The sequence below is a fragment of the Felis catus genome, chromosome A3 (genome assembly GCF_018350175.1).
Source record: "Felis catus isolate Fca126 chromosome A3, F.catus_Fca126_mat1.0, whole genome shotgun sequence".
NCBI lineage: Eukaryota > Metazoa > Chordata > Mammalia > Carnivora > Felidae > Felis > Felis catus.
In genome coordinates, this window is record NC_058370.1 from 137,015,535 (window position 1) to 137,042,146 (window position 26,612).

A 26,612-nucleotide genomic window follows, 5' to 3' on the forward strand; every position below is an offset into this window, starting at 1 on the left:
TATTTGTGCCGGGCTGGCTACAATTCACAGAATAAAACAGAGAGCAGGTGGTTCTCCTAAGGAAGAAGCATAAGGAGACGCCGAGTGACCACCGCTGCCCTGTGTAAACTCTGGAGCGGGCTTTCTGTTCCTGGAAGCGTCGGCAGATGAGGCTGTGAGGCTGTACAGAAAGCAGAAACACCGCAGCGCTGGCCTGCTCTGGTGCCCGCAGTAGCTCCCACCGACCCCGTGCGAAAGGGTCCCTGTGTGCACCTGCTGAGACATCCGTGAGCTAGTGGCTTACTCTCAGAGCCCAAAGTGAATAGCAATCGAAATCTATAGCCATGTAAATAGGAGTCTAAAATTATTGAGGAACACGCTAGTGTATTTTATCTGGGGAAAACAGCAAATACTTCTAAACTAAGTCTATACTAAGACGCTTTGTGTGAATATGCTTCCCTTGAGAAAAGGAGAGAAAAATGTTTCCAGATATAAGAGTAGCTCTAGTTAAAGATTCCTGTTGTGTTGTGTTTTGTTTTGTTTTGTTTTGTTTTGTTTTGTTTTTTCACTGTGAAAGAACATACTATAGGGTCACTCAAAGCATTTGGTAAACTTTACGGTGGGTCCTTAAATTAATTAGTCTAAAAAAAGGATAGTTAGGTAGGTAGGTAGCTGGCTAGCTAGCTAGCTATTAGGGCTCTACTCCCTTCCACGGTAAACATCACAAGAAATATTTTTTAAAAAATTTTTAATGTTTATCTATTTTTGAGAGATAGAGAAAGAGAGCACAAGTGTGGGAGGGGAAGGAGAGAGGGGGAGACACAGAATCCGAAGCAGTCTCCAGGCTCCGAGCCATCGGCACAGGCCCTGACGTGGGGCTCGAACCCACAAACCCTATGATCATGACCTGAGCCGAAGTTCAACGCTTAACTGACTGAGCCACCCAGGCGCCTCCGTCGCATGAAATATTTATTTCCATTTGTGTTACAGGGTGAGGCTGGGCTTGAGGCAAAATCAGACTTTGGTTGCAAAACAAGACATTGAAGATGCGCTAACCTCACGGTGGTAAAAAGTAACACCGATTACTTCTCGATTCTCTTTCCCTAAATTCCGACAGGGTATGTGGGGGATTTGCACCTTCAATTTCTGAAAAGTGCCTTCAGTTGTGATTAAGATGGGACCTGGGAGAGGGAGTTGCTTGCTCTGGTGTAGACTGCAAAATGCTGTCCAGAGCATACACTGTGCGGTAACCGATCACGGAGAAGGGGCTGGCAGGTGGTAATCCGTGTTATTGATGCTTACCTTGGAGCGGCACACTCCCAGATTTCCTGCAAAGCTGCTGATTTGATTGTTCCTTAAAGTGCTCCTTTCCATAATTTATACAGTTCAAGCGCCACCCTGACTGTGGGTGGCGCCATGCGAGAAATGAGTCACTTGGACCAGATAACCCCTTGAAAGTTATTTTGGTGATTCCAAACTTGGCGTCAAGTAAGGAAGCTGACATTTGGAGGGGGGCACAGGGCGTACCAAGGAATTGATGAATTCAAAATAGCACGATCGCCAGCCAGCTGCCATGTTGGTTGGGCTTTGTCGCAAAATACACAGCGGCCCTTCACACTTGTCCTTCACTCTCCAAGTTTGCAAATTCTTGTGAAGTCAATGAAGCTGTTGCACCGCCACAGTGCAGAGGGAAACCTTTAGAAGCGCATTATTTCAGGGAACAGTTCTGTGGACGTATCGTTCTGATATCATAGAATTGTTTTTTCTCCAACAGGAAACAAAGCAAAATGACCCACCATTGTGTGTATGGAAGGAAAACCTTCTCCATCTTATTTTTTTGGCGGATGTTTACTAGATATTTCCAAATATGTTCTCCACGGTCCCAATATGGCACTGCTGACATTGACACCCGCCATCCCTTTTAGAGTTAAAGACCCTTGGGCTGCCGTCTATTCTCACACATCGCCACGTGTGAGAGAGCCAAGAATCTGAGGGAACAGAGCTGGGGAGGGAACCGCAAACCACAAGGTTGCTAAATCACCATGTGGCTAAACAGGGAAAACCATCCAAACCCCAAATAGCTAGAGGCAGAGACATGACGCCGTCCTCTCAAGGGTCACGGGGAGCCAATAAAAGAAAACGGCTGAGGCGAAGTGAAGGTGTTTTGTGGAGCGTTCTCGGAGCCAGAGTTCGGATAGCATGGGCCGTCCTGGTGGTGTTCCCTGGCTGGAGACAGGAAAATCCAGTTCCGACAACGGTTTGGAGGCACACCGGTCTAGCCACGGTGACAGGAGAGGACCAGCAGGGTGAGGAGCAGGATTAGGAAGTGGTTCCAAGACAAGCATCCTATCACCTGGAGTGATTTACTTCAAGGCAGGATCCAGAAGCACCCTCTGTGAACCTGGATTAATGGGTGAGTTGATGAGCACCAGGGATCCATTGATGTCCCCCAGCCCGTCCTTGAGGATAGACTTTCTGTGCCTGTGATCTGGGGCATCATTTAATTTAGACCAGCATTTCCCCAACATCAGGTCTGGGGCACCGCCCCCGTGGTCTGTGCTTTGTTGAGATCAAGAGCGGGGCTACGGCTTAGAAATGTAATGCAAGAGACACACGTTGTGTTAAATTTTCTAGTAGATTCATTAAAAAGATTAAACAAACAGATAACTCATTTTCTTTTTCCTTTTTTTTTTTTTTAATATTTTTTAAGGTTTATTTTTGAGAGAGAGGCAGAGACGGAGTGCTAGCAGGGGAGGGGCAGAGAGAGGAGGAGACACAGAATCCAAAGCAGGCTCCAGCCTCCGAGCCGTCAGCACAGAGCCCGACTCGGGGCTCGAACCCACGGACCATGCCATCATGACCTGAGCTGAGGTCGGATGCTTAACCGACGGAGCCACACAGGCGCCCCTGGATGATTCATTTTTCAATAGTAATTTTATATCATCCAGTATAGCAAAAATACTATTTCAGCGGATTCCTGTAGTCGCCTTTCAAGGGCTCATTAACCACATGTGGCCAGCGGTGTCGTGTTTCAGAGCACTGAGTACGGTCACCTATTTAATAGGTGTCTTTAATTAGAACCACTGCCTTGTACTTTGGCAGTTTCACTCTGGAAGGAAATTTTGGTATCACCGTCAAAATCTTCAGTTTGAGGTAACAAACAGGTTTTTCTACTATGCATCGTTCCATGATGACTAAAATTAAATAGAATGGTGATATGCTACTTAAGATTAAATTTAAAGTAAATTAAATTCCTATGCTACCTAAAACTACTCATGAGACACCATTAATTCATAAGTTAAATATGGAGAAAAATCTGACCTAACCAATGAAAATGGTACCTGGGGCCCTCCACTGTATCTCACAAAGATGCTTTGTTTGGTGTGTTTGTTTTTTTCCCAGCAACTCCTTATAACGTATGGGAAGAGCCATGATCTATCTCTATAATACAGTTTAAAAAGTAGAAGTGAAAATTTTACTCTGCATGAACATTAGGCATATCAGGTATCTAACTTGGCACTTTTGATAAAGTCAGGACAAATTCATTTTCATAAAAAATGAAAGGATGAGTATAATAAAATATAATTCAGACACATCATAAATTCTATGTGTTTTTTTTTCTCGGCTTTTCTTCAAAAAAGCCTACACTGCTTGTGTCACAGCAGCACCAAATCGACACAGTACCTCTATTAGCCATTAAATATTCACAACAAACTTTAAATGCAATTCTCGTTCATTCTGAAAAATTATAAGGGGGGGGGTTCTGTGATTAATACTAGATTCATGCCTCTTCAGCAAACGAAGTTATGACTACTTTGCTCTGCCGTGTGATTTGTATTTATGTCATAAAATAAGTTACCATTTCAAGCAATGTCCCTGTCATATCGTATCTACTCAAAGGCACCAATTCACTTTGGCTTCTGCAAAAAACCATGAGCCACAACAGACCAGAAGCCCACAGAACCGGCCGTCTGCGCTTTTGTGTATCGAGAGCCCCAAAGACCATCCCAAGCTTTGGAGGATCCTCAGCAACAGAAACCCCGTGATACAGGTTCCCCCGCACTCTTCCTCGTATCTCCAAAGGGCGGCATGAGTCCCGGCTGTCCAGGATGGGAAGGGAAAGTAGAGAAGCCAGATGGACAAACGAGTTCGTAGCCTGCCATGCTGGGCCTGTCCAGCTGTAGACCCAACTCGGCATTACGGTGGGATCTTAGCTCTCTTCTTCTGTCTGCTGGTCTTTTTTCACCTTTCAGCCGTCTATGCCGCTCATCGTGGCTCTGGAGCTCAGATTTAGCATCTGTCTATACGAGGGATTCTCAGCTTTGGTGCTACTGACATAATTCTGTGTGGCGGGGCTGATCTGTGCCTTACAGGACGTGCGGCGGTGTCACTCGCCTCCACTGACCAGGTATCAGGGCCACCCACACTCAGGTGTGACAACCAAAATGTCTCTCGTATTGCAGCGCCCCCCCCCTTGGGGGACAAGATGGCCCCTGACTGAGACCCAGGATCTAATGTCTCACCTCTCAGATGGTACATGCTCTCGTTTTTCCTGGGTCCTGGTGTGGGCTGTCTCTTTTAGTTTTGATTTTCACTGTTACTCAGGATTATATCTGCTCGCTTGTAATAAATTTAAACACACAGTCCCTCCCAGCATGCCCCTCTTCGAGGCCCTCATTCCAGTGACAGACCACTTGGGGACAGGTAGAGAGGTGTGGAGTAAACACAGGTGCAGTGGTGAAAACACGCTGCCAAGAAGCAATAGCAGGAACCAGAAGCCAAAGTGCAAATGTACAGAACAGATGTGTTCTAAAGTAGGCTGCCTGGCAATCGTTCAGACAGGAGTTTTAAGCGTTTTCCCCGAATTTTAGATTAATCTTCACAAAATGTCCTCTCCTGACTGGCCAAAGACACATTTACCATCTTAAAAAAATAAAAATAAAATAACACCAGTGAAACACTCCCATGACTTAAACACATTACATAGTTTTAAATATGAACGCATAATAGTAATTACTTAAACTCACTTGTAACCTCTAGAAGATTCTGTGGAACCAACTCGTTGACTATAACTAGTAATTAAAAAAACAGAGCAAACGTTCTTGCCACTTTTCCTGTCTAAACAGTAGCTCAGGGGCACTTGGGTGGCCGAGTCAGTTAAGTGTCTGATTCTTGGTTTCAGCTCAGGTCATGATCTCACAGCGCGTGAGATCGAGCCCCCCGCACCAGGTTCTGTGCTGACAGCGTGAAGCCTGTTTGGGATTCTCTCTCTCCTTCTCTCTCTGCTCTTCCCCCACTCATTCTCTCTCTCTCTCTCTCTCTCTCTCTCTCTCTCTCAACATATAAATATTTTTAAAATGTACCATGTATTTAACAAAATAAACAGTAGCTCCGGGTAAGCAAATAGTTGATGAGGGGAAATGTGTCTTTATGGAAAAACTGCAGCTAATAATCACATAAGTAGAAGTAAATTATCAGTGGAAGTAATAATCTAATAATTAGTGGCCCTAGGCAATGGCTATCAAAGGGCTGATGAGTTTTAAAGAGAAAACAGAGAGAGAGAGAATATATCTCACATTCTTTAATTTTTTAAAAACATTTTTAAAACATTTATTTCCAATCTTGTGTTTCTGCTTATAGAACTGAAATTGCTTCCAGGACACCCGGGTGGCTCAGGCGGTTCAGCGTCTGACTCTTGATTTCCGCTCAGGTCATGATCCCAGGGTCGTGGGATCGAGCCCCATGTCTGTTCCCGCTGAACACGGAGGCTGCTTGAGATACTCTTCTCTCTCTCTCTTTCTGTCTCTTTCTTCCTCTCTCCTCCTCCTCCTCTTCCTCCACCTCTGCCCCCTGTTCGAGCACACGCTCTCTGTCTAAAAAAAATAAAAATAAAGAAGATAAAAAAAAATCACTTCCAGTATTTGGCATTGTATCCTGGATCCCTACTCAATGTATTTATTAATTCCATTAATTAACTCTAGATTCATTCGGATTTTCTAAAAATACAACTCTGGCATCTCTAAACACCAAAGATCACTCCCAAGCTTCTTCTCTAAGACAAGGCATCATCAGTACAGGTATCCACGAAGCTCGGTGCACATAAAACAGGACCAAAACACAGAAAACTACGTCTGGGCCCATTAGCTAGAGTCCAGCGGCCATGAACCAAAAAATAACGAGCAAATCTTACAAGTAACCATGAGGGGAAAACATCTCATCGAGGGGATCTGAGATGAGAGCCAATTCATTCTAACAGTGGATATGGGCTGATGGGCTGGAAGGTCGTCAATGAGAATGCTTAGGGCCATCACATCACATCCAGGATGTGGGGATATGGAGACGTGTAAATCAGTGATGAAAAATCCACCTTTTTGAAACGTTCTGCTTCTCTGTTTATGCAAGCATTCGCACATGACCTTGGAGCCGGCAAAGTGTCTTAGGAATAAGCAGACTAGCGCATTGCCTCTGGAAGTGATCCGTATTATTCCCACTAGGTAACCCTCCTCCAAATTTTCTCCATGACCCCCCACAGAGACCTGGGAATACATTATTAGAAACTGGTTTCCACGACTTTAGGTCCTGACACTTTTCTTTAGATGGGAATGGAGCCTAAAAGTGACAACTTGAAGGTTATAGCTCTTGAGTAAACGCATCGTCTGTACTCCTAAAAGGTTTCGGTTTTAGAAAACTGAAGGTGAGAATAAATGCATTATAGTTTGTGGATTTATTAGGGCATTGCCCAACGAATAATTATCACAACATGTATGATACACATCTCAAACACTATTTTAAATGACTTATAATATTGATATCATTTTTTATACCATTTATTAAATTTATTATTTTTATGTCATTTTTTACACTCTCTCGTATCTGTCCTTTCGAGATATATTACTTTTCTCAATTTGGGGTATTTTTGCTGGTATTGCGAGATTTGGCACAATCATTGCATGTGTACGTGTACTTCTCTGTGCTTCTTTTTGTTCCGATAAATCACTCTTATGTTAGTGTTATTTCATCAGGTAACACGTCGACTTTGCTTAAACGTCTCATTCTTTTCTCACAAAAGTATACCTACGGAAGTCCACTAGAATTAAGGGTTTTTTTTAAAAAAAAGTTTTAAATATATTTAGGATCTTACAACGACGTGTTCTTTAAGAAAGTTTTCGTTTATCCCTATATTTTTTTCCATCTTAAAGCACATCATTTCTTTAACTTTTGACAAAATGACTGTTAGAGCATAACCTAGTCCATCCCCTCGGACATCACAGTTCCAAGAGTTAACTTCCCTTTAATTTTCCTTCCCCGCTTCCAAAATCTTCTTTATCCCAGCGATTTTTGTTTCCTCCTAGGGCAGAGCGCCAGGAGTGAGGACAGAATCATGCTCTGGAAACACAGCCATCCATAAACTTTGGGGGCCAGAAAAGAAGTTCTCCCTTTCTAGCACCATGGCGTCTGGGTACGTTGATCACCTGTGCACCACATGCGTTCGTCTGAGTAGGTGTGGCTGCAACTCAGCTTTGCTTCTGAAGAAAGAGGAGACGCCCTGTGCTCCCTCACCTGTTCTGTGCAGCCTCCTGAAAGCAACTTAACTTTTCATGCACCTCATGCAGGAAAGAGGCAGGCACACAAGCATCGGTGGGCGTGCCATGTGCCACCAGAGTGCATGGGGCCCTAGGTGGCAACACAGGGCTCCCTTGACTCCAGAGTCAAGACTGCAGCTACTTTGGCCATCTCCGTGAGCACCAGCCCAGGCTTCAGCATGTGAGCCTTGGCATCTCTTTAACGTCTTGTTCGGAATCAGTGGAAGGTGAAATAAAGCCATCAGCTCTCGTAGGTACAGAAAACTTCGCTGCGGGGCTCTGAACTCCCTCTGATTGCCAGCTCGTGTTCTCCTGTGCCCATGAAACTCTGCTTCCTACAGACATAATGTTTTGGAAATTGCACGCGTCCAACATAACGTTTTGGAAATTGCATGCGTCCAAAGAAAAGCCTGCTCTGAAAGCACGGCTCAAGTGCCTTTCACCGTTCCGTCACTCCCCCAGAGCACGCCCACAAGAATGGTGTGATAAATGTAAAAGCCTATGTTATGAAAAAGAGTTTACAAGGCCCTTGTAGGGGGAGCTGCCTACATATTTGCTCGTCGATGGTGAAGCATGTCACTACGGATCCGTCAGACAACAGGTCCCCACTGCAAGGGGAGGGGCACATTACAAGTTAAAACCTGAAGACCCATCACCAGCGGGCAGGGCTCATCTTTTATTATCATCACGGCCATCGTTATGATTCTTATCCCCCTTCCTAGACATCGAGAGAACATCACAACCAAAGTGTTCACACTTGTAAAAATAAAGTTATGCTCCTTTTTCTTTTATGTTGCGTAAGGCTCAGTAACGATAAATACCTTGTACTGGGGTGGGAAAAAAAGAGCTGTTGTCGATGTCATCAGGGGGACAGGATGATCTTCACCTCTGCTGTCTCACTGCTGGTGAGGGAACAACTGAATAATCGATAGCAGAAAACGTGCCTGACGTCCTGCCATGCCGTCAGCACCACTGGCTTACTCAGCAGGTGCAATCGCCTCACGCACGGAAAGAGCTTGTATAATTTTCATTAAACGTGTTTACAGATTTTGCCAACATATTTTCAATGTCTGAGAAAATAAAAACATTTCCAGAAACCACTCCGTGATGGTGCTGTTACCCACGCCTTGGGTCGCCTTTCTTGTCTTTCTGCTCACTCTCTCGCATCCCGTTGTGTCTTGAGGCCCACGTTTTATTTGGCCACATTCCTGCTCTAGATGCCAAGTTCTTGATTCCGAATCTTCCTGTTCTAGATTCTTGGCAGTGCTGCTAAATTGATGTTGGACTTTTCCCGCATCTAGGGTATTTGTTTTTCTCATTAACAAGTGCGTGCACATGTGTGTGTGTGTGTGTGTGTGTGTGTGTGGCTTCAGTGTATTTCACCGTCACGTGCTCTCCGTACGTACTAATATGATGACTTAGGCTATTTAGTCTTTCAGGGATATTTGCATTTCAATAGGATTACCAGAAAATTGAAATACTTTAAGCTTGCCAAGTCTGGTAATGTTGGAATTTGGATTTTCAGGTAGAATACCTTTGTCGTGCTGAATCAATCATCTACCCTGGGCATGTACCGACCTATTTGTCTTGGCCTATGTGGTCTGTTTTATTATAGGGTCTGGCTCCCAGCTCTCAGGTGTCAGACCGCCCATAGGGCCCATAGGGCCTGTCCCTCCTTCTGTTCAGGCATGGTACCTTTGTAAGTCTTATGGCAGAAGCCCAGAATGGTTCACTGAGGCAGCTGATTTAACCTGGCACTAGATGTATCCTCAGTGTCCTGGGTCAGCAGCACCAGGTAAAAAACACTATATGCCCAGGCCTTGTTGGGCACGGCATTTTTTCCAATTTAGGGAGCTACTTCTTGTTGGGTTAGTTATCAGCCGTAGAAATAGCAGCAACTCAGATAGATGTTTTGTTTTGTTTTGTTTCTCTTGCAATGCTGTGAAAAGTCAAGCGTGCATAAATCCCGGGATGCCCAGCAAAGGTGAGCGCAGACCAGCTTTCTAGTCCTTGGGGCTCAGCGTCACCAACTTGCAAAGTCTTCAATCTCATTCCACGATCCTTGTCTCGTCTCTTCCGGAGCCTGTGGGGTTCTCAAGTTCCGTTAACTCCTCCCGCGGACAAGAAAGGTGGAGGAGAGGTCAGCATACCGGTGTTGCAGTTCAGCTCCGAGACCTCCAGCGAGGCTCCTTAAAGAATACCTAGGAAGCACTGAGTCCTGTCTCCACTGATGCTTCCAATACTACCTCTGGAGGGATGAGGAGGGAACCAGGACTGGCCACAGAGAGAAGCTGAACCTCCATAGAAGCAAGACAAGCATGAGCCTTCCCGACAAGGAGAGCTGGAGACAGAGGACTCATCAGAGTTGCCCCTAAATGGTTTGGGTGTGGGTAGCCTCTGCAATCAGTTATCGGATGTGGGTCCCTGTGAACCTGTGCCCTTGGGTCAGAGAGTCCTTGGCAGAAGAAGCTCTGAAGGAGCCTCTAGATGGACAGCAAGTCCATCTGTGAAGGGGATCAGGGAGGCACATCTCGTTTCTCTACAATGAGAACAAGGTAATACGGTGAAAGCTCTTTGCCCTTGAAATGACGACTAGACAGAACACAGAGGAATTTGGGGGCAGAGAACTTCTCTGGACGGCAACATAATGCTGAATACATGTCATTGTATATTTGTCCAAATCCATAGAGTGGACAACATCAAGAGTGAGTGCTGGGGACACCTGAGGGGCTTAGTCAGTTGAGTGTCTGACATTGGCTCAGGTCACGATCTTGCAGTTCATGGGTTCGAGCCCCATGTCCGGCTCTGTGCAGAGCTTTAAATAAAAGCTGGTTAGAGAACATGGAAGCATTCATCCAAGCTCTGCACATCTGTGTTAACTAGTTAGTTGTTAGCAGTTGAAGGCTGGCCAGACATGGAACATTTGAATAAGATCATCTGGGGCCCCTGACTGATGCTCAGTCAGTTAAGCATCCAACTTCAGCTCAGGTCACGATCTCGCGGTTTGTGAGTTTGAGCCCCACGTCAGGCTCTGTGCAGACAGCTCGGAGCCTGGAGCCTGCTTCGGATTCTGTGTCTCCCTCTCTCTCTGCCCTTCCCTGCTCACACTCGGTCTCTCTCCGTCTCTAAAAAATAAATAAATATTAAAAAAATTTTCAAAAACAGAGCGAGTTCTAATGTAAACTGTGGACTCTGGCTAGGAATAACTTACCAATATTGGCTCATTGATCATAACAAATGTACCGTTCTCACAGGATGTTGATAGCATGCAAGGCTGTGTGTGTATATGGAAACACTGCTCCATTTTGCTGTGAACTTAGCGCTGCTTTCAAAATAAAGTCCATTAAAAATAATAATGTTAAATAGCAAGGCGTGTTTAAACAGGCTAAAACCAATATTGCGATCACGGACTTCACGGTCTCACGTGAGATCGGCAAAGACCCTACGAGAGCAAAGGCCGTGCGTGAACATAGGCAAACTTGTAGCTGCGTACGTTACATTCTCCAGAAAACTCAGGCAAAAGTCAAATGTCTAAGGACTCTTGGCTGGCTCAGGTGGTTGAGCGTCTAACTCTTGATCTCTGTTTGGGTCATGATCCAGGGTTGCAGGATCGAGCCCTAGGTCGGGCTCCATGCTGAGCGTGGAGCCTGCTTGGGATTCTCTCTCTCTCCCTCTATCTCTGCCCCTCCCCCACACTCTCCAAAATAAACATTTTTACCAACAGGTGGGCCGCTTCTGAAACGTCCACTTTGAGAAGTCAGCCTCCTAACCCTCGTCTCCCGTTCTTCCAGCTGGGTTGTGCTGAGGCCTCCTGGTTTGGACACAAACCCCACCCTTGCAAACATCTTCGACTTCCTTACACGTCCCCTGGATCATTGTACAGCCTGCTTCATTATCTTCTTACACCAAATGTCCGCCCGCCGAACATTGCGGGACGAGGCTCTCCCATTCTAGTGGTTCCTCCTGAAATCTGTAATCACCGATCTCAAATAAGCACCTGACATGTGCCAGGAGGGAAGGTGGGGGCAGGGCACGGAGGGACCACGTTCTTCCTTTTCCCCTGCCCTTTGCTGGCTGGACCCCCGTCAGAATAACGGGTGACTATGAAGAAGGAGGAACGCCAGCAACGCTAGGTTGGATCAGTCTCGCAAGGATGGTGTACGATTCAGTGAAAGAAATAATAGATCACGAATGGCCAGAGCAGGGGATAAAAGCGAGTTTATTCGGAACCCGCCGAAGCCTTTCATTGTTCTGAAATGACTTCCAGAACCACTAACCTGATCAGGGGAAAATTGTCTGCAACTCTGACACACCCAACACAGTGCTTCTTCACCTTTTTGGACTCTCTTAGACTAGCCATGCTCCTGTCATATTTTTCAAATATTTTGGCATCACCTGTCATGGCCCCTGGACAGATTTCAGTAACAATAAAACTCAGGCTCAACTCAAGGATTATGAGACCGGAAAACATTTGTGGAACATATGGTTTAAATTATTTTTTCTGTGTCTGGAAAATTAGTAGATTTCTAACCTACAGAAAGCATAAAAACGTAAGGGTAGATATTTCCTGGTAAAATTGCTATAACATCATATAATTTATTTGTATAACAGACTATAGATGTGCCTAGATATTTAGCAAAGCCTCGCTATACTATGACAGCTTCCAGATAGAGTATTGAATATTTCCCTCGGAACAATGCCCGTAACAGATAAAAACTACACATTACAGATGTGGGAATGAAATTAATGTTAAGTGCCTTCAGTGAGCAAGGCTGCAGAAAGATTTCTCTCTCTTATGACAATGCGTTTATTTATGTGATACTTTGTCCGAAAGCATTTTAACCGGCAGAGCATCACACACGTCATGAAAGAGAAAGTTAATTAACAATAAATAAGGAGACAGAGAAAAAGGAGAACAAAGGTAGGAAAACAATCTCTAAAAATTCAAAAGGAGAGAGAGTAATTTATGAATTATTGGGAAATAGTAATAAGAATGAAAGTTACCATTTTGAAAATGTTATCTGAAATTCCAAGAATTGTTTCCTTGGCTTGGGTTTCCCTTCCCAGGTAACGGTTCATAGCTTGGTTGTTACGTCTCTCACAATCTACAGAGACTCATACGTTATTGTTAAAATATAGGGACTTGCTTCCTAGCAGGGTGCATCTGTTCTGATTTGGGCGGGGGGGTCCGGGGGCAGTCCTCTCCCCTTCTGGAATTCCGATGGGAACGCATGACTTCTGTGTTTGCAGGACCTCACGTCTTACACTTCTTTTTGCTGTTAGGGCTGGGAGTAATTTCTGGGAACAGCACCAGTCACCGAGGAAGCCTGCTGGACAGGTGTGTGAGGGCAGCTGAGGGCAACAGCTTTGAGGAGCAGCGACTCCTGGCTGTCTTCTGGAGCTAATGTGATGACTGCAGCAGAGACTTTCCAAGAAATAGTCCAAAAACATGCGAAGAGAAATGGCAGCATCATCGGGAAAGGGTATAATTTCTTGGGGTAATTACCTGGAAGAGGAAACACTCACACAAGCCCACATGTGGTGCTGTCTTTACCTGGAAGCCGGCTCTGTGGGCGGGGGCTTCTGATTCCAGAAGAACAAAGAGACAAGATCACTGGGTCCTGGACCAGGAAGAGGAGATGAAAAGGTTATCACGCAGACACTCGATGGAGTTTCAAAATAGACTGAGGATTACATGATGTTCTTGCATCAATATTCGATTGCCGAGCTTGGTAACCATGGGGTTTTGGGTTGCGACTGATGGAGTCCTTGTCAGGAAACACACATGGCAATACTGGGGGCCACAATAGCTTAAAGATCGTCTCACATAGCCCAGAGAAATCACGCACGTGCATGCACACGTACACACGTACCTGTGTGCGTGTGTGTGTGTGTGTATGAGCGTATGTATGATGCGTGTCTACGTGGCTGTGACTACTCAGAAGGGCTGTTTGAGAGTCCTGCTCTTGCAACTTTTCAGTAAGTACAAAAGTAGATCAAAAGGTTCAAGCACCAATAACGAAGACAGACAGTCTCTGCACGCGAATGTGTCTCTGCGTGTCTCCACAGGCCCACCGCATGGTTCGGTTTAAATAAATAAATGCGAGTCACTTCTACGACTCGGGCAACAACAGATGTTGGCGAGGATGCAGAGAAAGAGGAGCTCTTTTGCGCTGCTGGGGAGGAAGGCAAACGGGTGCAGCCGCTCTGGAAAACAATAGGGGGGTTCTTCAAAAAATTAAAAATAGAACTACCCTACGGTCCAGGATTTGCACCACTAGGTATTATCCAAAGGATATAGGAGTGTTGTTTCAAAGGGGCACATGCAGCCCAATGTTTACATCGGTGCTATTGACGGTAGGGAAAGGGTAGAAAGAGCCCAAATGTCCATGGACTGATGAATAGACAAAGTTGTGGTCTCCATACACAGTGGAGTATGACTCGGCAATCAGAAAGAATGAAATCTTGCCATTTGCAACGACGTGGATGGAACTGGAGGGTATTATGCTAAGAGAAATTAGCCAGAGAAAGACAAATATCATACGACTTCACTCATAGGAGGACTTTAAGAGACAAAACAGATGAACCTAAGGGAAGGGAAGCAAAAATAATACAAGAACAGACAGGGGACAAAACATAAGAGACACTTAAATACAGAGAACAAAGTGAAGGCTGCTGGAGGGGTTTTGGGTGGGGGGATGGGCTAAATGGGCAAGGGGCATTAAGGGGGACATTTGTCCGGATGAGCGCCGGATGTTATACATGGGGGGGGGGGGGAATGAACCACTGGATTCTACTCCTGAAATCATTATTGCCCTATATGCTAACTAACTTGGATGTAAATTTTAAAATAAATAAATAAGTAGATAAATAAATAAACAAACAAAACAAAACAAGTCATTTTTGCCTGTACATAAAATTTGGGGAAAAAAATCTATAATGACATTTTAAAGCTCACCATCCATTATTAGTTATTTTGAGTAATTGCTTCTAGAATTTTTAGAAGCTACAGTTTATTATATAATGTAGGGTACGTTTTGTTATCTTTTGCAGTCATACACCCAGATTTTTTCATTTGCCATTTTCCTGAAGTCCTTTCCATGCCACTAAATATTAGTCATCGTCCTATAAGGTGGCAACACATTGCGTACCTGGGATCGCTTCGTTCAGCAAGCGACCCCGCTGACGCGAACTCCAGGTAACCGGCCCCGCACCTCTACAGGCGTCTGATTTGTACTCTGAAGTCAACAGTTCTTGGCAGGTGTGATGGTTAATTTTATGTGTTGACTTAGCTAGACTATGGTGACAATGAGGGGGGTCACACAGCAATCTGGACGCTACTGTCAAGATATTTTTAAAGATGTCATTAATCTGTACTCATCAGTGGACTGAGTAAAAAGGTTTCCCTTCATAATATGATGGGTTTCTTATCATCAGTTGAAGGTCTGAAGAGAAAAGCACTGAGGAAGAGGGACTTTCCTCTTCTGGGGTTCCAGCCTGCTGGCCTGCTGTGCACATTTTGGACTCGCCGGTGCTCACAGACTTACGAGCCGATTTCTCAGAATAATCTCTATCTAGCTATCGTCTATCTGTCTATGACCTATTTATCTATGATCTATTTCTCCGGGTTCTATTCCTCTGGGGAACCCCAAAGAATACCGCTGTCCGCTTTGAGTAAGTTAGTGAACTTCTGTCTTTGTTTGCATCTACAACACCGAAATAACAAGCGTACTTACGCCACAGGATTGATCTGAGAACAAAATACGCCTGGCTTCGATGGGCTTAGAAATTACCTGGTTGACCTCCCAGCTCGTGGATGCTAGCTCTTTTTATTACAGCTATTTTAGAGTTTTTTCCAGTCTAGGAACACTGTTAATAGGATCAGGATATGCGTCACTGTGCATACATTCCTCTAGGTATTCTGGATCATTCCCTTAGCCTCTACCAAGGTCAGTTTCAGAACCTGCATGATGTGGCCTCCAGCACTGCTCTGACATCCCACCTCATTCTGCCCACATGGGCTTTATGGCCGTTCCTCTAATTTACCAACATGCTTGCCCCAGGGCTTTGCTATGTGTGGTTCTGTCTTCCAGGCGGAGGCACTGTCCTGGTGCGTCGACTTCACTTACGTTGTAAGGGCCATCTTCCTTTAAGACTATTCTAGATACTAGATCAGACATAAAACCCATCATTTGTTTCTTTCTTTGATGTTCCCTTTCTACTATTTTGAGTGTTAAACTTGAGTTGTTTCGTCCGGTGTATTTGGAAGTACAAGGACATACTCCAGTGTTCACAAGTAGCCGGGATTGGTGATACGGAACCAGGTAAGAGCACACAGGATGTGGGCAGGGAGTGAGGTGGCCGGGCCGGGCGGACATGAGTTTGTTGTTCAAGCTACGTGGCAGCTGTTGATGTGACCGATGTCCACGGTGCTCTGTGAACACAGCAGAGATCTACGGGGACTCCCTCGTTCATCACTTTTCATGACTTCCTCTGGCTCTGTTTCTGTGGTTTCTGTCTATTGACTGTTGGCTGCACATGGCCTCAGCCTCCTGGCTTGTTCTTCCTGCCTTTTCTCTGCACCAGGGTGCTTCGTGAGGTCTGCTGAGAGGCTCAGCTCAGGATGGAGCCACGGCCTCCTAGGTAGGGTGACCGTAGGGGTGGTCGAGAGACTGTCCGTGGCGCCCCCTGTGGTTTGCTGTCTTTGGCACCAACGTGGATGCGGGGTCCAATACCAGCAGGTGGGAAGCAGGACAGTGGGCTTCCCATGAGGCAGGGGTACTTTGTGCCCTGTGGCTTCTCAGAGCTGCTGACTGATAGCATGGGAATCTCTGTGGCCCTAGGTGACAGTGCTCCTGTTCCCTCTACCAGGTGACCTCAGGATAGTGATCCTGATAAAACGTGACTCACAGCTGTCCATCGTAAACAGAATGACGTATTTTAGGGTTGGTGAGCAAACGGTGTCCCACGAGAAGCAATTGCTTCTCGACTACTTTTTAGGACTCCACCCGTGTCGGAAAACAGAGGTCACCTAAAATCTGCTGCTCTCGCATTGCTTTGTGCTTTCGTCTAGAAGAAATCTGTCTCGTTAACCTGTGGTTGACACATCTTTCCCTTGATTACGAAAGAGAAGAGAATGATTTCCATATGGCTTACAAATTTCTTTTATAGATAAATTCGTTCCATCTTTTACCTCAGCGTGTCAGGTAGAGTGAAGAGAAACTTCAGCAGAAAATGAGAAATATTGAGGAAAACAGAGGAGTCGGAGTTGGCTCTTGTGCGCTCGGCCCCGCTCTGCCTTCTGGTGCGGGAGCTCGGGGCAGCGTGGGGGGCTCTGCACCGGCCCCGAAGGCGGATCTCGGTTCGGCTCTCCACCGGCAACCCTGCTGAGGTCTATAAAGATGGTTTAAATGCACCTCTTGCTGCAAGGAGAAAGGTCCGCCTGTTCACGCTGGGCCACCTCGTCCCTACCCGGAAGCCTGGAAGCCACACCCTGCCGTGCTTTCTCCCCAGCCAACCCCGGGCCGTCTTCCAGGTCTTGGAGTTCCCTGCCCCTTCCCTGATGGGACATTCCATAAGTGCTGCCGTTTCTGGAAGGACAACGTCCCTCCCAGGTACCTAGCTCCTAGCTGTCTTTCTCATCCTTGACTAAGATCCATTTGGGGGGGGGGGACACAAAATCGCTGCACATAACCCCATATATGTGTATATGAATGTGTGTGCGCATACGCATGTGCCTATGTGTATATACATGTATATTTCACATCCGCTGGTGTTTTGCAGAGTCCAGACATATCAGCTTAGATAAAGAAATTGATGATTAACGGACCATTGTCCCCTTTGTGTATAACCTTGTTTTATACAAGGATCAGTTCCTTTTTTCTTGGTCAGCTTTGTAACCTTCACTCAGCTGTAGAGAGAAGCTGCCATATTATTTCACTTTGCATACCCTTAAGAAGATAGCAGACGTTGGTCGCAGGAGGCTCGCGTTTAATCTTTCACGATTATCTGGATTCCGTTTATGAGTTCTACTGATCAAACCGGGAGCCACCAAAAGCAGCAAGGCTCCGTGACACGCCTTCTGTGGTTTGTGTGGCGAGACCCTTTTTTCAGGAAGTATTGTGATACGAACCACATCATCTGCTGTCATACAACCTGGCCAAGGGAAGAGAAAGAGAAAAGAATCTATAGTTACGCTGAACTTGCCTGCTTCATGAAATTTTAAGGTAAGTACACACAGGGCTAGAGAATGAAATCAGTAACAATGTATCTGGATTTTTCTTAATATCTTTCACAAGAAACCATGATATAGTATATACAGCATGACTTTCTCAGAATCACAATTTATGATGTAATAAAATAAATTAGCATTATTTTATCAAAATACATAATTTATATAGAATTTTTATGTGCTGAACTAACAAGACTTATTGTAAATATCTAATTATGGTCATAATTCCCATTTACCTAGAATTATAAGGCTCTAGATACGTTTTTATTTTTATTTTTTTGCCTGTATCCTTCACATAAAAATAGCTTTTATTGCCTTCTCTACACTTGGAAGCTTTACAGGGATGCTGGAGTCACAGATTTTAAAAGTCTTCAGACTTCGTGATCTCCAAAAGCACAGAGACTTGGTAATAGTTTTAGGACTTTACTCTGAAAGTACGCCCACACATTAAATAGCATCAGCATCACTGTCTCATTCAAAATAATAATAATAATAATGTTACTTTCTAAACCAAGGAGCTTTTGACAGTAGGGCTCACGAATGCCTTGAAGCTATCTCCCCACAGACACGGAGGTGCAGTGAGCTTCAGGCACAGACAATGCCCGCCCTGGGGCCCTGGGCCTGGGGCTCCGGCTGTGGGTCCAACACCTCTCTTTCCTGCTTTACCAAAAAGCAGATGAACTGAACTGGGCTTCCAGTCTCTTGCGAGTGTTTTTGAATTTCTAGTAGAGATTTCAGATTTTTCTTCCTGAGCGTTTTAAGGAGCCATAATTTAAAAACATTTTTTTAATGTTTTATTTATTTATTTATTTACTTACTTACTTACTTGTTTATTTTGTTTTTGAGAGAGACAGCGTGAGCAGGGGGCAGGCAGAGAGAGAGGGAGGCACAGAATCCGAAGCAGGTTCCAGGCTCCGAGCTCACAGCCCAGAGCCCGACACGGGGCTCGAACCCACGAACCGCCAGATCATGACCTGAGCCAAAGTCCGATGCTTGACCGACTGAGCCACCCAAGTACCCCGTAACCAGCCATGATTTTAAAGTCCTCTTTTGACAGTGTCCATTAACACGTGCCATGAGTCTACGTAAACCATGCACGCTTCGAGAACGGCCCGTTGTTGACTCTCCCTCTGAGCTGAGGACGTGCACTCCCAGAGCCCTCCCACACCCCCTCCTGGTCACATGGCTACCCGGACACCAGCTCCACAGGGCTGGATTCGGGTCCCTTCCCCACCCGGCCAGCACCTGTCCCACTTCCCGCTGTCACTGGATGGGGTGCCTTATCTCCGCAGACCTGGTTCAGGTGTCTCTCCACACGGGGGGTTACTTCTGTCCTCCTTGGAACTGATTCTTCTCTCCTGGGTTCCTTCTGTCTCTCCCAACACCTTGCATGAGGCCCCACTTATCCCTGATAATTCTCCCTGTCTGAAGTCTGTTTTGTCTGACGTTAATATAACGGCTCTAGTAGGTTTAGTGCTTACTGTATCTTCGTCCAGTCCTTTAGTTTTCACCTGTTTTATCTGTAGAGTATATTTCTTATAGAAAACATCGAGTTGGGTCCTGTTGTTTTGTCCACTCAGAAAACCTCTGGATTTTATTTTATTTTATTTTATTTTATTTTATTTTATTTTATTTTATTATTTTATTTTATTTTATTTTATTATTTTATTTTATTTCATTTTATTATTTTATTTTATTTTATTATTTTATTTTATTGTATTATTTTATTTTCATCTCTTCTCATTTCATTTTGTCTTCTTTCCAAGATTTTATTTAAATTCCAGTTAGTTATCACATAGTGTAGCATTGGTTTCAGGAGTAGAATGTAGTGATTCATCTCTTACCTACGACACCCAGTGCTCATCCCAACAAGTGCCCTCCTAATGCCCACCGCCCATTCGGCCCATGCCCCCCACCAACCTCCCCTCCAGCAGCCCTATCTCTCTCGTTAAAAGTCTCTTATGGTTTGCTCCTTCTCTGTTTTTAACTTATGGCATTTTTCTTCCCTTCCCTTATATTCATCTGTTTTGTTTCTTACATCCCACATGTGCGTGAAATCGTATGGTATTTGTCTTTCTCTGACTTATTTCCCTAATACACTCTGGCTCCATCCATGTTGTTGCAAATGGCAAGATTTCATTCTTTTTGATCGCCCAGTAATATTCCATTGTATCTATAGACCACATCTTCTTTATCCATTCAACCATCGATGGACATTTGGGATCTCCCCATAGTTTGGCTATTGTTGATAGCGCTGCTATAAACATTGGGGTGCGTGTGCTCCCTTGAACCTCTGTCTTTTAACTGGTGCACTTAGACCATTGGTGTTTAAAGTGACTGTTGGTAGATTTGTTTGCACCTGTTTTCCATGGGATCTGTTTATGTGTCCATGTTCCTCATTCTCTACCTTCTGCGGTTTTGATCGAACCCTGTTCATTATTCGCTTTTGCCTTCTCTCTTAGTATGTCAGTTATACTTCTTTTAAAAATATCTTAGTGATTGCTCTAGCATTGGCGGTCTACGTTTTTAACAATGTAAATCTGCCTTCAGATCACACTATATGCATCGTGTGTGGTACGCCGATTTCAAAACAGTATTCCCAATTACCCCCTTAGAACACCGCTGGTATTTATTTCTCTTGTACACGTGCTGTAATCACCCAATACATGGCTCATATTGCCACTTTAAACAGTTACCTTTCAGCTAGAAAATGGTATTGTTTCCCTCTGGTTTGTTTCAGCAGTCTGTCTCTTTGGAAATGTAGTGACATTTTAGGATTGGACAACAAAAACAAAAGCAGTGTTCAAGAGGAAGAGAGAGTCTGAGGCTCCAGACGGCACCTCTCCCAGCTCTGCAGACTGGACACCTGCATCGGTCCTGGCTGGGGTGTGAACCGTGGAACGTGGCTGTGGCTGGGTGGTCATCCCATTTCCTCTGTCACCCCTTTGTGCTTGGACCGCAGGGCCAACGCCAGCTAGCTTTCCTCACCGCACTTGGTGGGCACGCTTCTCACAAGCCCATGCGGTGAGTGGCTGAAAGAAAGGGTGGAGATAAACAGGTCCCTCAGTTGTCCTCAACTTTTTGCCCAACGGTGAGTGCTTGTTGTCCACGTGTGAGGTTTTTCTGGTCTCTGCGTTTTTCCCACAAGGAAGCAACTGCAGTAATCGCTCAGGAGAAAAGTCCGGAGGCTCCTGGTTGAGAGATAGGAATGGAATGAAGACAAAGGAGAGGGAAGAGAAGGAAGCACAGGGTGGACCCCTGGTGAAGTCCATGAGGACGGGGAGGTGGAGGTGGGGAGAAAAGGTCCAGAGAAGGGGTCTCCTCAGGGGCGGAGGCCAGGAGGCACTCTGGAAGCATGGAGAAGGAGAGCATTTCCTGAGGAGGAATGGAGTCAGCGAGGCCAACGGGCACAGAGCTTGAAGAGACTAAGGGTTTACGGAAGACCACGGAGTTGGGGACAGGGCATGGGACCCTCTCCACAGCTGCACTCAAGTGTGGGGCAAAGAGCGTGGAACAGAGTCAGGAGTCGACGTCACACCAGACATCAACCTCCCTTCGAGAGACTGGTCTCGAACAGAGTGGTGGGGCTGGTGGAGATGAACTGATAGAACAAAAACTCACTTTTTCTGAAGAACGAGAAAGACTCATCCTAGAAAGGTTTTTGCACATGTACAACATGCCTAAATTACCACGTTACTAGAAAAAACAGCACTGGGGTGTGTGTGTGGGGGGGTGATAGTTACTTTTCAATCTCTAGCTTAGGCTGACTTAACCCTTTGAGGTGAACAAATCGGATTTTATTTCTGTGTTTGTGTGTTGTAATTTTTTTTAACGTTTATTCACTTTTGAGAGACAGACACAGAGTACAAGACGGGGAGAGACAGAGAGAGGGAGACACAGAATGTGAAGCAGGCTCCAGGCTCTGAGCTGTCAGCACAGAGCCCGATGCGGGGCTTAAACTCACGAACTGTGAGATCATGACCTGAGCCAAAGTTGGACGCTCAACCGACTGAGCCACCCAGGGGCCCTGTGTTTGTGTGTTTTAAAGTCTGTGTTAGGTATAACAGTTAACAATGAAACCAGTTTTAAGGAAAAAAACTCAGAGTTCAATACCAAAGGCTATGCTATGTTCGCTCTGTTTTATAATCAACAATTAATTAGCCTTTAATAAAATGTATTTTTTTAATTTTCTACGTGGGACGTAACCAGATTCTTCTGACGACTTACTGTGCAACATTCCCCCCTTATGCACGGCAATCCTGCCTGTCTGCCCATGGCCTGGGGCGCTCCGGGGTTTCTGCAGCCTTCTTAGTTCACAGCTGCACTTTTGGTCCTCGTTCCCAACACCCCATTTTTTAACTCACGTTAAGTACTCCTGACCCACTAGATTTAAGTATGCTGTGGAAGGTTCCAGCTCACACCAAATCCCATGTAGTGACTCTGCCTCTGTGCTGATGTTGAAGATAATGTTCATTAGACGTGCGCGAACGTAGAGCTCACAGTGTCATGTGAAGAGACAGGACACGTGAATACCCTCTGAAGTAAGGGAGCAAACCTCCCCTGAAGCATGAACACATTTCCCATAGTCTTCTGCAAATGAATACGTTACATTTTCCACCTGCAAGGACCCAGTGATACAGTCCCGCCCCAGAGCACAGTATATTTCTTCAGCCTTGTTCGTGGGCTCTATTTTGCCATCTGAGAAGACAGAAACCGTACTTATTTATCCCTGCGTTCAAGAACTGTAAGCAGGTGACAGTGTTTTCATGACAGTGGTTCCTCTGTGGACAGACAAGTTGCTTTCCCAAAGTGGGAGGTGCTGAAAATTAAAGAACGGGTGTTATTTTTCAAAGACCAGCTATCTCAGCATAGACGCATCCTCTCAGATCTGCCCACTGGGCAATCTTCTTATTCTATTTTATTTTTGTTTATTTTGAGAGCCAGCGGGGGGGGGGGTGGTGGGGAGGTGGGGCGGAGAGAGATGGAGAGAGAGAGAATCCCAAGGCTTCACCCTCACGGTGCAGAGCCCAAGGTAGGGCCCAAAATCATAATCTGAGCCAAAATCAAGAGTCGGTCGCTTAACCAACTGAGCTACCCAGGTGCCCCTTTGGGCAATCTTGATTTAAGATTCTCCAGAAGTCCACAGAATGGGATCTTTGAGTTGTGATGAACTTTTCAGTTGATCTAGTCCAACATTCTCGTTTCTCAAAACCTCACCTGTAACGTTTGTCTCTTGTTGTTACTGGAAGGAGGAAGTCTTCTTCTCTGGACCCATCAGGCACATCATGGGCAGTGGCCTACAGTTCTTACTACCATTAGCTTCTACTGCAGTGACTTTCAGAGCAGGTACTTAGTGACCACAGGGTGACTACCCTGTTAGTCTTGGGGAGCAGGGTCTCTGGTTGACTCATACCAGAATCCACTGGGGCACAAGGCCACGTGCTAAAGGAAGAGCCTTCGGTAAGTATATACGACATACGTAATAGCAGGTCAGTTATGTAGATGAAAAGCCAAAATCCACACAGATCTAAAAGCTTTGACCAAGATCTCAGAGTTTTGGAAATAAATAGGTCAAGGATCCACATTCCTTATCTGCAACCCCGCAATATTCTTTCTACTGTAACTCGTTTCCTCTTTAAAGTTATACAAAAGGATTAATGAATTTCAATTAAGGACTTCTTGAGTTTCAAATACTTAATCATAGAAGGAACACTCTCTGCTTTGGTCATTTTAGAAAGCTGAGAAACACGTAAAAAGAAAATTAGAACTTCTCTTATTTGCACCCACAGGCAACCTATATTTAAATATGAGGGTGTCGTGTTCTGCACCGGGGGTTACCGAGAAAGCTTTCAGACACGTGTTCATGGCTAGTCTTTCCTCTTCTCTTAATTTTTAAAAAAGTTTAGTCATTTTTGAGAGAGAGATACAGAGTGTCAGTGGGGGAGGAGCAGAGAGAGAGAGGGAGACACAGAATCCGAAGCGGGCTCCAGGCTCCGAGCGGTCAGCGCAGAGCCCGATGCGGGGCTTGAACCCACGAACCGCGAGATCATGACCTGAGCCGCTTCACCGACTGAGCCACCAAGGCGCCCATGTTCATGGCATTTCTGAGTGCAGGCAAGAATGGTTTGGGAGCTGATTGGGTTTGGATACGGTGTGTTGTGGATGAAGAACAGAGGTGAGTGAGGTTTCATTTGTACCCCCTCATCCTGTCGCGAACAGTATGTGGCCAACTGTGCTAAAGTCCTTAAACATCCAGCCTCTATTTCCCTGAAAACACTTCATAGCATCAGAGAACGGAGGAACGTCTGGGTGTCTGTAGTGGAATTAGAAGTGAGCATTCAGGGGTTTGCTCAAGGGAGTAAAATGTCTGCTTATCCAGTCAGCACCTGCGGACACACAGGATGGTGTGGGCTCCAAGGACCCAGAGCCACATCTGTGCTCCCGTCTTTGGGGATAGGTCACTGGCTAGAGGGAACAATGGTGAGAAAACACATAAAATATGGCGCTGTGGTGAACGCTTTGTTAGAAATATCGGCAAGCGGGTAAGGGAGCCCAGATAAGAGAGCGATTACTGTCGCTGGTGGGACCAAGGAAATCTAGGGAAGCCGTGGTATTTCAGGTAGGTCTGGGAGCACTGGAAGGAATTTGCCAAGAACACGTCGGGAGGAGTAGTGGCCTGGGACGCAGGAGGAAAGAAACGAAGCTCAGGGACTTGAGAGGGTGCTCTGTGTTGACAACCAGTGGGGTTTTTGAGCTCATATGTCAGAGAAGTTTAATTGCTTCTTTTGTTCAATTTAGGAAATATACCCAGTAAAAGAATTACAGTGTTTTTTAATTGCCAAATCCTTCCTCCCACCGTGGGTTAGAGTGTGCTTTGGGCCAGTCTCTCCTTACAGCCCTCTTCCCCTTTCTTTCCAGAAAGGGAAGACCTGAACAGGGGATAGAAGGTCATGGTGGTGTGTAATTAGAATATTTTTAAAGACAGCCAAGCATTACGCTGAATGAATGCTAAATGAGGAAACAATAAGAAAGAAAACACATGATCAGACACCTGTCAGAAGTCTTTATGATCAGACATTAGAAATGCTGTGGGTCTGTGCAGGACCCATGAGAGGGAATCTTACCCATCATGGTTCCTGAACTAGTCCCACATAATTCTCCTAATGAAATTCTGAGCTATAGTATGTCCTTTATTTTATTTTTATTTTAGAGAGAGAAGAAGAGAGAGAAAGCAGGATAGAGAGGCAGAGGGAGAGAGAGAGACAGAGAGAGAGAGAGAGAGAGAGAGAGAGAGAGAGAGAGAGAATCTTAGGCAGGCTCCTTACCCAGGGCAGAGCCCAATGCAAGGCTCAATCTCATGACCTGAGCCAAAATCAAGAGTCAGATGCTCAACCGACTGAGCCACCCAGGCACCCCTGGTATGTCCTTTAAAACCCAATAGTAAGTTATCATTTGGGAATCTCCCAGCCAATGTTAATATAGGCTATTTTAATTATCAACACTGGGCAAGGCACAATAAGATGTCTAAAAATGTAGGAAGTACGGCCATGTTTCCAACAATAGCATCTGCTGGTGAAGACGCTGCCTGTGGGCCCACCAGAGTAGCTCCTGGGAAAACAGGACAGCGGCAGTGACAACCAGGGGCACACACGTGGGGGCAGGTGCTCACACAGAGTTTATTAAACATGTTGGTAGAGCTATTAGGCTCATAGATGGTGACATCAATGAGAATTAATAGATGAATTGGCAGGAATTGAGCAGGTTATTTTAATGAGACATATGAGCTTACTTCGCTACTTTGCATAATTCAATCGTAGCTAGATTTTACAAGGAAAAAGAAGACATGCGCATTACAAAAAGAAAAAAGGATCTGTCATCTATTTCTTCCGAGTCACGGTGCAAAGCCCTGAATCGGTAGCAAGACCACATTTATGGCTTATTAACAGATGTGGTCCCCTGGAGCCTAAATTGTATTTAAACACAGAGGATGGTCTTCTGTGTTCTCCCCTCCCCAATCTAACCCCTAACGTGACAGCGGCAGGACCTGTGCGAAGCAATGGGGTCATGAGGTGGACCCCTTAGGCTTGGTATCAGTGCCTTTATAAAAGGGACCCTGCAGAGCACTGTCAGGCTTTCCTCTAGGTGACGATAGATACAAGTCTGAGATGCGGAAAAGGCCACTGAATTGATCACACAGCCACCCTGATCTTGCACTTCCAGCCTCCAGAAGGGGGAAGAATAAATTATATATTTTTTTATCCACGACCAGGCCTCTGGTATTTTGTTAGCAGCCCGAATGGGGGGACTGAGACACCGGGGTCACGCCCTTTGCTCCCTTCCTCAACAACCACCTGCAAGGGAGAGGCCAGTAGGTTGAAACTAAGCAAGATTCACCACTCCCCCCCCCCCAGGGCTGTGGTTGCCCCCAGCCAACCAGGAAGAACACACCTTCTTAAGTTAAAAGGAAGTGGTCAGAGCCGTCAGGTAGGAAACCAACAGAACGGAGAGCAACCCCGTGATGTGAGGGTTATGCTCCGGGCAGTGCATGGGAACCCCATGCTTTCAATGGGAAAGCTCCGTGCATTATTAATAATAATATTATTATTATTATTAATAATATTATATTATTATATTAATTATATTATATTATAATTAATTATAATTATAAATTATATTATATATACATATAAAATATAATTAATTATATTAATATATTATATTATAATAATATAATATAATATTATATTATTAATATAATAACATTATTAATAACCAACCCTTCGGAGCAGCTGCCACAGGCTCTGCAAAGTACTGAGCTT